At 41.3% G+C, this 19,029-nt stretch overlaps 1 protein-coding gene across 1 annotated transcript in view; it reads left to right on the forward strand.

Moving 5' to 3' along the window:
• Arhgap42 (Rho GTPase activating protein 42) overlaps positions 1-19,029 on the forward strand; it is a gene marked incomplete at its 5' end in the record, with an annotated part of 234,285 nt that overhangs the window by 86,280 nt on the left and 128,976 nt on the right.

Here is a 19,029-nt window from a genome sequence, read left to right on the forward strand (position 1 = left end):
ACAGAAGCAGAATGGTAGTGATAGCCTCAGAGAGCGGAAAGAGAAGCGTGACTTTAGGTTGGGGCTTCCCTGGGAACAAAGGCCAGTGAGCAGCACTCCAGGGCAGAGAATGGAAGTGGGAGTGCAGAGCCGTGAGGCTGAGCTGTTGCTGAGCTGGGAAAGAGGCCTCAGGGATCGAGGAAGCGGATCTCAGCAGGTCCTGAGATTGTGGATGTGATGACAGGGTAAAGGGCTGAGATTAAGGCTGGGAAAGGGCTGAGGAGTACAGCAGAGTATTACATAAATCAGGGAGAACATCGAAATGCCAGGTCTCAGTGCTTCGAAGATCTTCGTTTCTTCCTTTGGCCATGTTCTGATTTCAGGGAGGAAGAAATCTTGTTTCATTAGGTGAAGTCATATCGTGGGTTTAAATTGCTTTACCTGTTGTTTCAGAGAAGATCTAGTATAAGGTGCAAAGGAGTGGAATAATCTCTATAGATAAAAGCCTGACAGAATGTGTTTCCACAAAGATTGTGTACAAAACAATCATTAAACCCACAAATCTAAATACTGGACTGATAAGCAACACTTCTAATCATATGGTATTACTATAAATGAATAATTCTAAACCTGGTAATGCATTGAATGCAAAGATGAGTCAGTGAATTTGTGCTTTAAAAATTAGAATATTTTAAATATACTAGGAAAGTGTAAAGGAACTCTATAATTATAACGCCATTTAATTATTGTTTTCAATTGATAAATCACAAGTATATATTAATTGGGTTTGACCAAGTCGTAAGTATGTCAAAACAGAAAGGCAAAACTAAATCTCATGATAGATGAAAGGGGGGGGGCGTTTAGCACTTTGTAGTTTAAATAAATTGTTTTATCACCAATGATTTACCATACTTAACAGAATGAATAGATATGTTAGCTTGGTAACTTAATGACTGTTTGCAGAAAAAGAGCCCAAAGAAACATTGACTTTAGAAATGGAATCTCTGGGGCTGGGGATTTAGCTCAGCAGCAAAAGTGCCTGGCTGGCAAGCGCAAGGTCATGAGTTTGATTCCTGGTACCGGAAGAAAAACAAAAAAACAACAAAAAAAAAGAAATGGAATCTCTTCTTAGAACTCAGTGTTTTTTCTGTTAAAGTCAACAGAAAATGCATTTTTCATGCAACAAAAAAGTGAGAGAAATAACAGAAAATGCATCTCAGAAATTTTTGATGGTATTACTTTTTCTGTCTTGCTTTTCCATAGAAAGATTTATCTTCCAGGATGCAACAGATCCCAAAATATTGACTGACACCTGTCATTGCATGGTCGTACCAAGAACGGCCTTTTCATGACACACATATAAATTATTTAGTAGTCCTTTGTACCAGCCTTAATACTTACTAGTTAAAAGTTTAAGATCGTTTCTTTATTATTGAGGTAGACTTGTAAGAAAAGGTATATCTTTGTTAGAAATGTTAGACCTTTGCCCCATAAAATACAGCACTTAAGTCATTTTACTTGGAAGGTACCAGAGCTCGGATACCTTTACGGAAGGATGAAGACTGCTCCCAACTCCAGCTTCCTGGTCCCATTGCTTCCTCTCTCTTCGGATCAGGCTGATGTGGCCGTGCAGATGTTACTGTTCTATCCAGGCTATGCAAAGTTAGTTTCAATCAGTACTAACACACCAAGAGAACTCCTTAGGGAAACAGGAAGTGCTCAGCTGTGGCCTTCGGGAAGAAGTCTGCATAAACTCCCCTTGATTTACACTAAATAGTGAAGTAGACTCTGGCCACCGAGCCTCTGGGATGGACGGGTTCTCTCCCGACTCCCGGGAGCCGAGCCCGCCCCTGCGCTCAGTTCTCCCTTGTCAGTTCTCGGTTCTCGTCCTCCTGCTTCGCACGCTTGTCCCGTAGACTCTTCCCGTCCTCCCAGTGTCTCTCAGCTGGTTTTGGACGTGGACTTCTGCATTTTCATGTCATCTGCCTTGCACGTTCTGACTCACAGTCTGTCCCGATTTGCTCTGTGCTGTCCTTTCAGCCTTATCCCAGATCGCGTCCCTTGAACCCTGTCATTTCTGTACAGTCTAAGCTGGTCCCCTTTTTCCTTGTATATTGTGCCAGAATACCTGCTTCCGTGCAGTTTGAATCAGAAACCGGGACATGGAACGTGTTTGGTGGTGAGGTTGTTAACGGAGATGAAGAGGAAACGGGGGAGGCGCAGTTACATTTCGAGTCTGCTTAGGTACCTGCTGCTTGTCTCAGTGCCCTTGTCTGGGGAGCCTGGAGATACAGTACATATGCTGGACTTAAGAGGAGCAGCTGGGGTTGGAAGTATAAACTCAGAAGCTGTCGGCATCTAGAGCGTATTGAAAGCTCTGGGAATGGATGAGCTCACCCTCTGCGCGTGGAGACTGAAGAAGAAAGGTGGGAGGAGGGAGCCCAAAGGTGTCTGGAGTCCAGTGTTGGGTCCGAGGTGGTGGAATCAACAGAGGAGGTTAGATCAGTAGGAAAACTCACAGAAGGATGCTTGGACAGCTTTTTCCAAGCCCCGTTTCTTCACTTGTAAATAGTAAAGATGGAGGACCATAACCAAGAGAAGCTGATGGCATGTGGCCCAATCCTCCGGGTAGAGGGTCTGAATGACCGCCTTTGCTTTAACTACTCTTCCATCCCACCACCTCCTGCCCTGTGGACCCCTTGTGTTCTAAGCAGTCTGAGCCCCTGACCCGGATGGATGTTTTTATGTGGGTGTATAATGATGCACTTACACATGTTTTTTCTTTGACTCTATCTTTGTCACCAACAACTGCTTCAACTGCAGAATATTTTATCTAATACTATCTTAGAGAGTTTATACAGTTGAACTTCTTTTGTTTCTCATTTTAATTAATGAGATACTTCTTTTTTAACTATCATTGTTAACAACATCTCATACTCAATCCTTGACCAATGTACATTGCACCACGTTTCCCACAAGTTACGTTCTCTGCATTCAGCACTCAGATTAGTCTTTTAATACTTTGGTAGTGAAAGTGCTTTCCTGAAATGAGCTGGGTACCTGGATATTACTTTGGAATTAAAAATTTATACAGGGACTAAACGGGGAAGTACATCGTCTTAATTAATTTTCTAATTTCGTTCTTTCACTTTAAAAAAAGACCATAAATGCTACCTAAAGATTAAAATCAGAGTAATTTTAGATATTTATTAAAGGAGAAAAATGTGTCAGAAACATGCATTACTTGGTAACTGATCAAGCACTCTGAGCTCTTAAAAGCCTCAAGAGATTTAAAGAATGTAGCTGTGATACCCAGTACCTTAGAAATGCGCTCATATGATTTTTCAGTACCTGAAATGTGTTTTTCATTATGTGGCTTATATTATACTTCTATTCAGTAGTGGTGCCAGGCGCTGCTATAATAATGTTTGAGCTAATTGAATCCACACACCGGCCCACTAAGTTATGCATTTTAAATACAGCTTGAACATCTCAACTCTGGTTCTGGGGCTTGAACCCAAGACTTTGCACTTGCTAGGCAAGTGATCAGTCACTGATTTGTGACTGACGTGCACTTTCCCCTCCCCCTTTAAATTTCTTTTACTTTGGGATGGGAGTTTCACCACATTTCCCAGCCTGGCCTAGAACTTAGGATCTTCATGACTTAGCCTTTGGAGTAGCTGGGGGTAGACTGTGCTCCACCCTGCCTAGCTCAAAATAAAAAACTGCTTGAGTACTGCCATGATACTCAAAAAGTTCCAGGCTTTAGAGCTGTTTGGACAGGAGACATTCAGTGGTAAAAGTCAGCAAGTATTCCAAAATCTGGAAACTCTGAGATTTGAAATTCTGCTGATTTGAAACATTTCAGATAATGGATGCTCAGCCTGGGTACCTATTTTAAAGAGAAATGCAAAGGCTTGTAATTAGTGAATGATATTGCGAGAAGTTGGACCCAGGCTGTTGGACCCTAATTCACAGTGTTACAATCTAAGACTTTATTTAATTAGAGCAGCTGAAATATATTGTTCTTAGACGTGTGAGATGCACTAGTAAGTGCTTTAAATGTGTTACTTTAGTATTTTACAAAAATTAGGAAGAAAGAGGCATTTCAGTTTTAAAGTTATCTTAGATTAATTTTCAGATACCTTACTTAAGCAGGCATGTATTTTAGCAAAAGCTTCATCCATTCATCCGTTGATAGTGCCCACACCAAATTTTTGACACATCCAAGCTAAAATGTTCAGTAAGTCTGATAAACCTATTTGAGTCTTTTCCCTCCCTTTGAATTCATGAAATAGAATATTGTAAATGTTTAATCTTTTGCCAAAAGTTTTGCTTTACAGATATGCCCTCAGTAGGTGATACTGATTACCCTCTAAAATATTGACATTGCTCCTATTATATGCTTAGGTCCAATTATCTGTGAAGTAATCCATTTCTTTGTTGTCTCTGACAAATGAGACAAAATGCACCAGTATTCTGCATGCATGCATATGGATATTTCTGGTATACCTTAGACTAGCTTTCATTAGAAATCAACCTTAGTTATACTTGCTGTTTACTGATACTTGTATATAACGCCCTCACCTGAAATTTAGAAGGTAAAATACAGATACCTCTGTTCTGTAGGCTATAAAGTTCTGGCTTTCACCTTTCTTGAAGTGCGACAGTTATCTGGTGAAAATTGTGTACTGGGATTGGGAGGTGGTGGGTCCCACATAACTCATCACAAGTGCAGTAGTAGTGGTATTTATTTTTTATTGCAAACAATCATAGTACTCATTCGTATTTTTATGTGTATGTGTATTTGTGTTTTCACGTGCGTTTTTATTGGCTCCTCACCACAATCTGAATGAAGTCGACCTCTAGACAAATGAGCTTTGCAGCGGGATGCAGTCCGCCAGTGAGTGACAGAGCTGACGGTGCAGGACTCAGCTCCAGGTTCTTCACACTCCGGGTAGCTCGCAGCTCGCTTCCTCTCCTGTCCTGTCTTCTCTTTTTTATTTAGTTTTAAGTACCTCAAGTTCAGAAGACCGATCTTTTTGGGGATTTTTTTTCCTTGTATCTACTGTGTGTTCTGAAAACCTTCCTAGTTGTTGTGCAACGTTTTGTATAGTGCTTAGGGCACAAGCTCCGTGACAGTCGAAGAAAAAGGCGATGGCCAGGAGTCATCACAGGTAAACCTTCTATGTACCACTTCTCAGGTCACTGGGATTAATTTACTATGGTTAAGTCTGACATAGAAATAAACTTGCTTTTAGTAGAAGCCATTAATTTAGAGTGAAAGACTTAAATGGGAGCATGCTAGGATTTCAAAAACTATTTCGGAGTGTTCATATTTGGGGATTTTGTCCTTTGAGTATATAACTGAAAAAGACTTAGGACTTAATGAGAACTAAAAATGACTTTCAGAATGCTAAAAATATCTCAGAATAGACATAGAATAGTGGTCAGTGAATCTTGTCCTGGTGGGCTGCCCTTTAATCTTTTCCCTGCTTGTTCCCTCTTCTCCCCGGAGTACAGGGAAAGGGACAGCCAGAGGTAAAGCCTACACTTCATTGCGGTGCTCCTTGCTTGCCTGATCTTGCAGAAGAGTGCGTGAAAAGAAGGTTGTGCTTTTTCCTTAATAAAACTCGGGTCAGCTGCTATTAGGAGTTCTGCTTTTCGTGGCTGGCACCCAACAGAACGAACTGCGTTGGCACTAATTTCAAAATGTGTATGCTCTGGTTTCTCTTCAGATCGTGTAAATCTGGGCAGGCCTCGTGGCACAGTGGGAGTGCGTCTCACTCCAGATCGTATAAATCTTTCACCTTTTAAAAAAATGTATTTTATGTTAGTATGCCAGTTTCATTGACACTCGTACATGATTTCTTTCTTTACAATTGATATCAAACAGCTGATGTTTAGAAGTTAAATATGAAATTGCTAAATTTAAAGATTTTCTTTAAAGTAGACAGGTAAAAAGAGTCATCTGATATTTATATTTTCTTTCCCAAGACTATTTCTTTTAAAATAAAGATTATAAGGGAAATTTTCCAGGAGAATATAAGGAAGAATTTAGGGAACTTTTCTACCAGATAGTGCAATTAAAAAGCAACCAATTTAAGATAAGATATTCTAACTAATGTGCTTTTGCATTCTTTTAAATTTTTCCGGTCAAAATACAAACTGAACTGAAAATTTCTTTTTTAGTTTGGTACTTTGTACGGACCCTTTCGGTGAGATTGTTGTTGGTGTAACGGGGTGTGACGGAATATGCATGTGGGCTGTGATACCTGACAGGTGCACACGGCGCCTGGGCTTCTAGCCGTTCTCCATCTCTCCGTCCTTCATCTTCCTGCCTTTGCCATTTATCCCAGGTCTGCGGACTTTAATGCAGTGTTGGGTTTCTGTTTGTTTGTTTGTTTGTTACCGAGTTTTCGGGTTTCTGTAGTGGTAGGGATCAAACCCAGGGCCTTGCGTGTGTGCTGCCACTGACTTGTACCCCAGCCTCATTTTGGCCTCTTGACGTTGTGTATCACGTTAAATCTTTTCCACTGTTACCTTTGCACTTCAAAAATACCTTTCCTCTGTGGTGCTGGGCATCACTTTTTAGCAGTAGTGATGGTGATGTGCTAGTCTTTAGGACAGTTGTAAGCCATTTTTGATGTTCTTTGATGTGGAGGAGGAGCAAAGACACTTTGATAAAGGGTGTAAATGTTTGTAAAATCACTGTGGAGCCATCGTGCAAAAGTTGTTTAACACCTGCACAGGGAACTTAAAGGGCAAAACAAACAAACAAACAAACAATAAAACTGAGTAGGGATGAGGTAGATTAGAAAAACACCTATAAAAGACGACATCGAGGGGAGTTTTAAATGATGTGCCAAAGCTGTGGATGGTTGAAAAGTGTCAGCAACAAAGCGGGTACTCTCCGCCTAGGCACTGGAGTGTTGCTCGCTGAGGGAAACGCCTTTTGCTTTTACTTCTTATTAAAGCATAGTCACGACGTTCATGCTCTGTGGATGGACTTAATTTGAGAATCAAGATAAAAAGTAAGATTTAAAAAATAAAACTTTTTTTTAATTAGTTATAAGAAATGCTTACAAAAAATCTTGTGTATTCTATATCCTACTTATCCCAATGGTAAGAACTATAAAGTAATAGGAAAAAACTTACTACACTTCACTTGGTTATAGTATTACTTAAAAATAACAAATTATTTATCCACTTTCCCTTTGTCCTAGAATCAGAATTTATAGCTTGAATAGTCTGACTCTTACTGGATTATCAAGATGCCTTTTTCATGCTGGCATTTATTTGTGCGTCGCTGAGGGCAAGTTTGCAGGGCAAACAGGTGCCCCCACCGCGACTTCCTCACTGATTTCCTAAGCTGTCTGTGGGAAGGGTAACATCCTATGTGAGACTCAGGGACAGCTGAAATCTCAAACTGGGGACTCTTACAGCTTTTCCTGTCTCTGCTTATACGTGTTCTGTTTCATTCTCTTCGTTGGCTTCTCTCACACAGAGTTAGAAATACTGCCACTCCACTCACAGAAATAATTTCTATACAGGCTTGCTAGTCCTTTGGTACATTTTTTTAAAAGAAAAAAAAATCATAAAGAAGGTTCTGATTGGCCCAGCTAAGACCACTTAAAACTGTTGACGTTACAGGGTATGTGGTGTGGACTTCCCTCTCAATCTGAGTACTGTTTTCAGAAATAAAGGAATTATTGTCAGTTGGGCAATGACCCTATCTGTTGTATATTGTAGTACAGTACTGACCTTAAGAAGTTTCCGGTTAACATTGTCATTGAACAGAATATCATGATAGCAAGTTGTATCTGCAATTTTATGGGATTTAAAACATTGACTCAATCAAACATTAGAAATCTTCATTTTAAAAATTAGAAATGAGCCAAAGATGTGCATGCTGTATTACTATTTAAATCCAGTATTGTTTTGAAAGCCCTGTAGTGTACATAGCAAAATAAAAATGAAAGCATAAAAGATCTGAAACAGAATGAAAGGAACAAGGCTTTTTAATGTTATCTTCAATATAGAAAATCTCTGAACATCTACATATTGTTAGCTGGGTTGATGGTTATGCATTCACTGTATTTCTGTACCGCCTCAAAAATGCGAAGGATGCATTTAGCGAAGGATATGCAGCACTCTCATGTGTGAAATTATGATTCTTTTAAAGATAGGTAAGTAGAACTAAATGAATAGGAAACTAGTATGGAGAGTCCGTTAAAAAGAATGATTTAGCCATTCTTTTTCTGCCAGCTGTATTCAGTGAAATGATCTATTGTAGCAATCTAACCTCCAGCAATGCGATTAACTTTTTACTAACACAGTGCTAAACTGCAGACTGGCATTGAAGATAATGTACTTCAGTTTTTTAAAAATTTTGAAATATGGTCATCCTTTGAAGAATTTATCTTCATTGTACTCTAGACTTCTACCTTGGAGTTTTCAGATTTTTTGAACACAAACATTGCTGATTGAAAAACTAATAACTCTCTTTACAACCACGTGTACTATGTTGGGGGAGAAAATACTCTTTGTCTGAGTTTCTTGATTTCTGTCATGATTTCTTGCAGCAAAAATAAAATACCCACCCTGACCTGAGACTTTCAATTCTGTTCGCTTAGTTTCACTCACAGTATTATTTCCGTTCAGCATGCACAGCAGAGTGCTGTTTATAAGATGGAAATAAGATAGAAGGTATTTTCTAGAGTCAGCTGAAGCTAGAACACAAAGTTGGGAAGTCTAGATTCCAGTTAATGGTGGACATTCAGTAAAGTGTTGAGCTACCTGGGACTTGTTTTCTTTTTTTATACATGAAGGGTGTTCAGTGTTTTCCAAAGTGTGAAATGAAAGCCGCCGGCAATGTGTTAGGTATTAAGTATTATATGAGTGAACATTTTAAGTTTTAGTAACACCACATTTATTTGCAATGTATGTTGGCTACAAAACAACTCCAGGTTTAGGGGAAATTGTTGTCTTGCAAAGAGCGTATTAAAAGAAGTGAATCCATTTACAAGGAAATTGGAGGATAAGGATATGCCCCAGTTCGTGGAAAGGATATGTGAGTGACTAGAACTTCGGAATTTATGGAGTAGGTGACATACATGCTTTCATTATCTTATATTTGATTCTGTAACTGGGTCCTCCTGTACTGTGTGCTCTGCTGGATATTGTCCACAAGCAGCTTCAGGTTTACCACATCATTTATCAATCTTATATTTAAAAAAAAAAGACCTCTCCCAGAAACTCTCTAAATTCTCTGTGGTTTATTATGAGTGAACAAGCTGTAATAGCATGACCACATCGGTGATAGGTTAAACCAGGTTCTGTTTATTTCTTATGCTGAGAGTACAAGCTGTCAACAGTATTACAGTATTTGGGAAACTTTATAACAGTGCAGGTTGTGGAGCAATATGCTGCTTAAGGTAGTTTCCATTTTCATTTGCAAAAAGAATGGGATTTTTGACACTGCAATACGGTAGTTAGATTAGCAATCATTTGTTCATCAGATATCTGTTAATACCTTCTTTGGCTGGATATTGCTCCAGGAGCTGCTAATAAAGCTCTGGGGGAGAAAAGTTTCTGTCTTCTAGTTAGCAAAGACTCATGTCACTAACGAGAAATGCAGAATGTATTATCAGATGGTGATACGCGCTTTGGCAAAAGGAAGGCAGGTAAAATCGGTATAGTGAAGTTTAATGTGGGATAGTCAGAGAAGACCTCAGTGAGGGGACGTCATTTAAGCTGGAATCTGACAGAGGGGAAGAGAGCTGCCCATCTTTCAGACCTGTGGTAGAAACGCTTTTCAGTTCGCTGAAATAGCTTTAAAAAAAGTGCAGAGGCCCTGAGGCTGGAGAGCACTGGGGGTTTTGAGGAGCAGCTAAGAGGGTGATGAGCCTGGAGCGCAGGAAGGATGGAAGGTGTGAGTGGGTCGAGGATATGAAGGGTGTGTCCATCGGTTTGGGCCTCATATAAAGAGTTGGACTTCGGCTGTGTAGAGGGGGCTGTCAGAAGAGGAGGACATAATCTGATTTAGAATTCAAAGGATTGCCCTGTTACGTTATACAGTGTGGGTAAGGGACAGGGCTGGGCTCTGTACCCTAACTGCAGATACCAGTTAGGAGGCTGCGTTAGTTATTCTATTAAGAGGTGGTCTGTGCTAGAAAGAGAGCAGTGGAGGTAATGGAAGTGATCGGGTCCCGGGATGATTTTGTGGCTCAGATATCAATCCTGAGGAAAAGAGAGGAAGCAGTGATGTGTCATTGGGAGTCTTTCTGAACCTCAGAGCTTCTGACATTTTGGGCGGATAACTTTTTACTATGCAAGTCTGTGTTGTGCACTGTAAAATGTTGAGCAGCATCCCAGGCTTCTGGACGTGAATCTCCTGCTCCCACGAGCCTTCTCATATGGTATCTCTGCACAGACGGCGTTGCTTTCCCTCTTCTTACCGGTTTCCTCTTGGTCATGCTGCAGACCTCAGCATATGTAAGTCATGGATCTCCCACGGAGGACGCAGCCCCTGCACCTCTGGCGTGAATTGTATTGCATGCAGTACCCAGTGTGTTTCCTTCATTCAGCCTGTTGTTTGCAGTCCTACCCTTGTTTGTGTTTTGGTTAATCTCCGTTAAATTGTATACTCTGTCATCAGAGTGCAGAACTGTCTCACACTGCTGGTCACCAGTGCTTCCTGCTGAATTATGTGAAGAGAAGCAATCTACAGGTGTAGCATTTTTGCTGTGTGTTTTGTTAAAATGCTGTTCTGCATAACTTGAACGACTTTCCCTTTGAAAAACAAAATCTAAGCTGAGTGTATTGTTCTGAGCTTAGTCCCCAGACAGATGTGTAGATGTTACTTTTTAGATGTGCAGAAAATTTTGAATTAATGACTGCAAGAAACGACTGTGCAAAAATGATATGAAACACTACAACTTTGTCTCTAATTAAAGTAAAATTCGTGTAACATATACTTTGCCATCTTAAAGTGAATGATTCACTGGTGTTGTTTATTCACAGTATTTTGCTACCAACCTTCTAAACTTTACCAGCTTTCAAAATTGAAACTCAACACCTATTAAACAGCAACTTTGCATTCCTACCCTCCTGTTCTTCAAACCACCATTCCTCTTTCTGTTTCCGTGAGCTTGACTACTCTAAAAATCTCATACAACTAGACCCATACAGTATTTGTCTTCTTTGTGCCTGGCTTTCTTCACAGAGCACATTGTTCTCAAGATTTAACCATGTGTAGCATGTTTCATCAGAATTTCTTTCTTAAAGTCGAATAATACTCTAAGTACGTGTCACACGTTTGCTTAGCCATTCATCCCTTGGTGGTTTCCTGGGCTGCTTCTGTCTTTTAGCTATTGCGAGTCATGTTGCTGCTATGAATATGTCATATTAGATATACAAATTGTCTTTGAGACCTTGCTTTCAATTCTTTTGGATACATACACACAAATGATATTGTCCATTCATAAGGTAATTTCGTGTTTAATTTGTTGAGACACTTCCATACTACTTTCCAAGAGGTGATGCATTTCACATTTCTGGGGCATAGCCTGGGAGTTCCGGTTTCTCCATAGCCTTGTTCACACTTGCTTTTTTGCTTTGTTTTTCTTTTTCATAGTAGTCACCCCATTGGTTGTGTCCAGTAGGAGATTTACTTTTAGGTACAGCTGGGGTGGGTAAAATGTGCGTTTCACATATATGGATTTATAGGATTATTAGTGAGTATTCTAGAGTGTCAGGGGGTGCTGTCTATTTCAGAAGACACTGATGTAAGAGCTTGCTTTGTGGTAGGGCAGATATTGTCTAACATCAAAAAGATATTTTACTGTGCTTTTTCAGATGTTCCATGATTAAGAATGATGATCATTTTTAAAATAAGCCTAATCTAGAGTGTGTTGGTACTTTGTATAATTTAGTCATTTGAAGCTTCATTATTTTAATTGGCAACAGTTAGGTAACAGTAATTTCCTTTGCCTTTTGTTCTTTTCAGACAAATGTTCAAAAGCTTTGCTGCCAGCCTCAGAAAGGGAGGCTATAAAAGTTAGAATAGCTGGATGTTTCCATAATAAACTTGTTGTTGTAGCTGGAGCTTGGGTGGTAAAATTGGGAATGGAGGCCTCTTCGTGGGCCTGACCGTGGCCGAGTGGGCACGTGGTAGAAAGGCAGAGTAGGCCTGGCGCAGCTGGAGGATGTGTCCCTAACAGAAGCAGCGCTCCTGGGGGGTTCCAGGCTCTGTCTCAGGAGGGGTGAATCAGCAGAGAACGTGGTGGTGGGGCTGACACTCCAGAATAAAGTCCACTTACAGTTGGGAAGAACAGGGATTTTGACCCAGCACTGTAGATACTTTGAGCAGGTTGAGTCCATGTTCCAGAGGGCTGTTTCCTGCCTTGTGGAATGTTTAGCAGCAGTCTGTACTCTGCCCACTCACGCCAATAGCAGACTTCTGGTCCCCGCTCCAGTTGGCAGAACCAAAACTGCCTCCAGACACTGCCACACGGCCCTAGTTGGGAGCCGCTGGAGCAGTGCATTCATGGGGGAGCAATTCCTGGCGTATCTCATAGGTATTCTTTAGCATCATTGGACTTGCAGGTAATTGGTGGTAATTACTAGTCTTGTGGACTAGATTGAGGCTCTCCAAAGGTAAGGGCAGCTCTATGCTGTTTTAGTGCTAAATTTTATCTCTGGGTAATAAATTGGAGCTCAGGAAATGATTGCTGAGTTGAATTCAGATGAAATATTTGTGCAAATATAATCCTTGACAACTTGAGAAATTTCCTAAAGTCAGCCAACATAGTTTTTAATATTTTCTATGATAATGAATATTTTAACCCCTTGCTGTGTGACAAACACTGTAATACCTGACATGTATATGCTCATTTAATCTCCAGAGCCATTGTATACAGTAAATTCTATGACACTGAGTTTGTAGATAAAAAAAAAAAATTGACCGCTGCTTGTTTTTAATATTTGTACTTAGCAGGATGGAGAGTCCAGAAATGGAGCGGTAAACCTCACAGGAGTCTGCTTTTTCTCTACTCCAGTGAATTCACAAGGCATTGCCTGAAGATTTTTGGTGGACAGGATACTGATAGTTTATGGAAGCAAACTGACACAGTGATAGTCTTTCTGTCAGAACGTTATCAACATCCAGGCTGACAGGTCAAGACTTTCCATTTCTTCTCAATGATCCCTTTCACAGAGCAATAATTTCATGCCTTACGAGATACTCATATTGGCTCCGGTAGTCTTGGGATACATTTACCATGGCGAGACCACAGAGGAAGACTGTCTTCCCAGTAGGGGACAGGAGCGCCTACTCATCCAGCTCTCAACGTCGTTGTGCCTCTTCCTAACATCCTGCTTCCTCTGAGGTTCTCTTGTTCACCTTTAATTTTGTTAGCATCCTTGCTTAGACAGATTATCGTCTGATGACCTCTGTGCTATGACAGATATCTAGGAAAGGAGTGAGACAAGTATCTGCTCCTACCATGCTGAATTATTGGTGGGGATGTATATAAAAAATGACAGGAATATGGGACATGATGAACAAACCCCAGGAGCAGTGTGCAGGCAGCTACAGGTGTCCAGGGGAGTGGGGAGTACTTGTAGGTGAGAGATTTGGAAATGCTTTGTGGAGAAGATAGCATTGCACGGGTCTTAAGTGATCAATTCCAGCAACAACAGATAGAAGAGAAAGAGGAGGAAAGGAAATGCTAAGAGAAGGAAGGAAAGTAAGGAGAGAAAGGATTGTTTAGCTGAAGTGGCTGTTCCTAGGATATAAGAGAATGTGTTTATCCAAAAGGACAAATGTACTTGTGCTTACACAAGACAGAACTTGTTTGTAGACAGGAAATGCAAGAAAGCATACTAATACTTTCTGTCTGGTTCACGGTGCTCCTTTTTCTTTTCTTCTTCTTTTTTTTTTTTTTTTTTGGTCTGTGGAACACTGCTGTATGTTTGGAGGTATCTAAGAAAGCTGAGCCTAGCAGGATTCCAGCCAGACTGGGTGGGGGGTGGAGATGGGAAGGAAGACATGAACAAACATAAGGAGACATGGAAACGTGGATGGCGTCAGTGGGAAAGAAGTGGTTCATGTGGAGGAATAGAAGGAAAGTCCATATTGTGGAAGACATCCAGGCCAAGGTAAAGAGTTTGACATAGTTCACCAAGCAGCAGGGCTTGGATGCGTATTTTCTGGTTCTGTTGTCAGAGTTAGGGAACTGTTTTGTCATTGTCTCAACGTGGGGATTTAGATTTATATTTACATTCACAAAGCTCACCAAGCGACCTGCATAGATAAATATATTCTGAGTGACTCAGTATATACTAGTTTTATTGGCAGCACTTTGGACAGCTCGTGGATGATCAGACCCGGGCTACTTTAGTTATAAGACTGTTGTGTTGAAGCAGAGAAGAAATAATGTTCCTCAAGTGGCCACTGCGCTAGCGATGAAGAGAGGATGTGCGTGTGGCGGGCTGGAATGGCACTGGGGTGCACATAACTGTAGGAAGGCAAAGGATGGGTGGGGATGGAGATCAGGGTGGGGGAAAGGGCTAAAGAGGTCCATGCGGTTTGTAGACAACCCAGCGGATGAGGAGACCGGCGCATGTGGAAAGGATGTATCAGGCTTCGCTGAGGATGTTGTAGAGGAGATAATAGTACAAAGTGATTAGCAGCGTAGAGTATGACACGAGTGGGTCCTGTCCCTGCCTCTCGTTAACTGTTTGACTGACACCAGGCACGTCATTTAACTTTCCTCTGCTTCATTCTTTCTATTAGCATTGTAGGGATTGTAAGAGCAGGACCATTGTGAAGTTTAAAACAATGGACATCTATAAAATGGGTATTTATAAATATGAAAAGATGGTAAAAGTCGTAATAAGGTCTTGAGTTTCACATTTATATCAGTAATCTTCAGGCAACTCATGTGAATTAGCAAGTGGTGTGACTGCCCTTAGTTTCAAAAATCCGTGGGTTGGTCTGTCTGTGGGTCTGTCTGTCTGATAACACGTTCACACCTTCTTTAGGGCTGTTTGATAGTCTCCAGGGGTGAAGTTTGGATAGTGTCAGCCAAAAGGCAAACGGATACTGAACTCGCACACGCCACCCTGAGAGGCTGCCGCGGTCACGTTTGCGCACTTAGCCTCTTTGCTAAGTGACCTCAGTTGGAGACCTTGTTCTCAGCAGGAGAGGGATTGTGAGTGTTCCTTGTCATCATTTGGAAAGTTACTGGCAGGTGCTTTTCTGTGGAAAATTTTAAAGAGGCTTTAAAAATATTACAGAAACGATGATTCAAGTGATCCTTTAAAAAGATGGAGAACATTATTAAATGAAATTTATGATAGCTGATAGATCAGTTTGTTCTCAGTCAAATTGATGACATTGCAGAGTGGTATTTTGTTTTTTTTTTTGTTTTTTTTTTTTCTCCCGTACCAGGAACCGAACTCACGACCTTGCACTTGCCAGGCAGGCGCTTTTGCCGCTGAGCTAAATCCCCAGCCCCGCAGAGTGGTGTTTTGATATGACTTTAATCTGTCTGCTCTCCATAATAAAACACTGCATGTGTATGCACATTTACCCACGTGCATGTGCACATATATACACATACTTGACACACGCTTGGAATTTAGAACATAGTATGACTTCTTTTCAGTAATATAAGTTAATTTACCACTTTTGTAATGTCATCCTCCTTTTCATGTGAATGTTAACTGTTAATTTCAATATTGGTCCATTGCAAGAATAAAATTTACTTTAGCATTCCCAGGAGCAAATCCAAACGACTGGCTGAGACAAACTGAGACACATACAAGGACGGCTCTGCTTTGGGAGAAAACTGTTGTTTTATTAGGTGTCAAAGAGTTTCCTTTTTATTTTGATTATTTTTCTTGTCCTTGTTATTAAGTACTTCGTTTTCCTGCCGCTTGGGAGATGTGAGAAGAGGGTCTGACTGAGCACTGCGGCAAGGCTTACGGCCTAGTTACGTGGGAAAGCTGCCTTATACTTGAAGCCTGCAGGAAACAGTGGTTTACTGGACCGTGATAAGCTAACTCCCTGCAAACGTGAAGGAAGGTGGAGAGAAAGAGAGGTGGATGGAATCTTTAGACCTCATGATAACCAGGAATGGGAAGATTTGGGTTTGAAAACCCATATTTGGGTTCGAAGCGGTAAATGTTCAGTCGTTTGAGACGGGAGGTGCAGTGTAAGCCAAAGACCTAAGAAGGAGATTCGCCTCCCGAAGAAGTGGTGGGAGGCGTGGGGCTCGGCAGTGTGGCCAGAGATAGGGAGCGTGGATGTGGGATTAGAAATGCCCTTTCTCTGCCTTAGAAAGAAGCCGGGTAAGGTTCCAGATCGTCAGGTTGTGAATGCTGAGCAAGTGCTGCGGGGAGGAGATACAGAAGCGGGTGGAGGCAGAGGTTGTTGATTTGATGGTTATCAAGTGAATCATCCCATTGTCCTGTCCAAAGGGTAGAAACGGGTTGTAAAACAGTGCTCTAAAGCTTTTTATCCCTTCAGCAGCCCCCAGGAGAACAAAGGCAACAGAAACTTTGTTCTGTTGTCTTAACTCGGTTAGCTTTCTCTCTTCCTTTCCTCCCTCCCTACGTCTCCCTCCCGCGTGTTCTCCTCTCTATATTTACATTCCTTGTCCTTCTAGTGCAGTGTGAAGCAGCGCTTTATTATGACAGCTGAAACATCTTGAGCAATGTGCTTGTACCTTCGTTCTTGTTTCACTTCAATTAGAACCACATTTCTTCATGGTAAATGATGGCCTTCCTCCTAATGACTGTAGATTTAAGTAATATCCAGCGCAGGAGTTGCACCTTTCTTTATCTAGATTAAATATTGCGACTGGTAAGGACTACCCAATGGCCCTGTCCTTGAAGTGCAGATAAATGTGAGTAGAACTTGGATCCATGTGGTGGTGTTTCACCAAATACCTGGGGGGAAAACTCCCACAGGGTCACTGGGTAAGATCAGGAACTCCGCTGGGTGGCATTCGCTGCTCTTTGGGTTGAGGGTAGATGGCTCACTGTGTGCTCAGGACCCAGCTATTTTTAGTACTTTGGCTCAGGAAAATAATTTTAACTTCCTCAGAGCATAGTTTTAATTCACTGTGACTGCAAATTTTAGGCCATGCCTTTAAAAGAAAAATTTTTTGATGGTTGACTGTTTCTCAGCATTTTACAGTATTGCTTCTCTATCACTGGTGTCCTGGTGAGAATTTCTTTTCAATCAGTACTGATTATAAGGGCAAGTGGCAGAGGATGTGTCCAGGTCGGGTTTTTATGATAATAATAAGTAAAATAATTGCTATTTTGGTGCCGTTTTCTACAGCTCCATTCCATTTCATGTAGAAAACTTTAGTAAATTGGATCTTCTACCAGATTTCCTTCTGAAAACTCCACACTCGTTCAGTTTCCTCAGCCATGGTAGGGACAAGTGAATTATTTCTACACTGTTTGTAAACTGATATTTTGACGGTGATTTAATCTGATTAATCTGCTGATTTAATCTGGTGTTTTCAGAGGAGTGACCTGCTGTCACAGACAGCTTCGCTCTGTGCCCATCGGGACTGCGTGGTCGCATTTTACTGTGCGCCTGGCTTGGTTCGCACTCTTTCTTTCTTCTAGCAGAGTGGACAGCTTTGTAGTTCACACCAGTAATTACTTATGAACAAAGAGTGGGCAATCCTTACGTAATGGGGTAGCAACAGAAACTAACCTGTAAAAATGAATGAGCACATTTATTCTTGTGGAGGACCCTGTGATGCAAAAACTGCTTCGTTAGCCAAAAGAGAGAGTCGAGTGTGACTTCCGAGGTGGAATGTTGCGAGTGCTCCCTGATAAAGGGGCCTGGCAGCCGGAAGGGTGACGGTCACAGTCCTAGAGTACTAGCCATCAGAGAGGCACCGGTGTTCCGGTTCTGTTTTGTTTGCTTAATCTTCCCTCTTTATGTTGCTCTCTCAAGCTGTTTTTCTTCTCAGAAAACATTACTGTGTCAGGTAAAATTTAGAACTGAAATGTGATAATTCCAGACAGTAGGTTGGTTCACACTGAAATCCTTTTCATGAAGAAAGAACGAGGAACTGACATACACTCTTTTTACGTCCAGGAGCGCGGCGTGCTTTATTTAATTTGGTTTGTTTCGCTATAAGATGTCAGCGTGCAGAGTTGCCTCTTTTAATCTACCTGCTTTTCTTTGGGCAGCCGTAGGCTGATGCTGTGCCTCCTCTGGAAAGCACTGTTTGAGAGCTGTCTTAGCCCCAGCTGGTGTAGGAATCTGTATGACAATAGCTTTCCTCTGACTCCGCTTCCTTCTGCCAAGTTTATGTGATCGAGAAACCAGCACCACATATGGTGCAGCTTTATGCTGCAGAGGCTGCGTCTGGCTGAGGCTTGTGATTCCCTGGTGTCCCAGTTGGCGGAGACACCCAGATCACCGGTCTCATCAGCTAGTAGTGTGTGACTAGGGGAATATTTTCTTTGGAGTGTTCTGAAAGCACTTGAGCTGAGCAATAACCAGTGAAGTTTAAGGTAGATTTCTAACTGGAAAAAACCTCTGTGTTATGAACCCTTTACTCATCAATACTGTAGACTGTCAATATAAAATACCAAGGTTGTTAGATTACCAGATATGACCTCTTTTAAATTTTTATTTATTTTTGTCCTTTCATATGCTGACCTCTTTAGAGAACCTCTGCCTCTGGTCCTATAGTGCGATCATTGGTCAAAACCATAAATTAGTTCTGCACCACACCTGAATTGAAAAATTATGTCATTTTTCAGGATATTTGAAGAGAATATGCTCTCTTGACTAGTTCCCCCAACAAAAAAATAATCAAGAAAAGCATTGCAAAAAATAACCATCATTTGGCCAGGAATTTAACTGCAAGTGTGTCATAATTAAGACAGTGTTTGTGCGTCCACAGACCAAGTGGAGTGGATGCAAGCGTCTGTTTCCCACCTGCACGCAGGGTGGTTGAGCCCTGAGCCTTTGGAAGTGGAGCTGCAGGGATGTTTGTCTGTGAG

The sequence above is a fragment of the Chinchilla lanigera genome, unplaced genomic scaffold (genome assembly GCF_000276665.1).
Source record: "Chinchilla lanigera isolate Chin_1 unplaced genomic scaffold, ChiLan1.0 scaffold00011, whole genome shotgun sequence".
In the NCBI taxonomy this organism is placed as follows: Eukaryota; Metazoa; Chordata; class Mammalia; order Rodentia; family Chinchillidae; genus Chinchilla; species Chinchilla lanigera.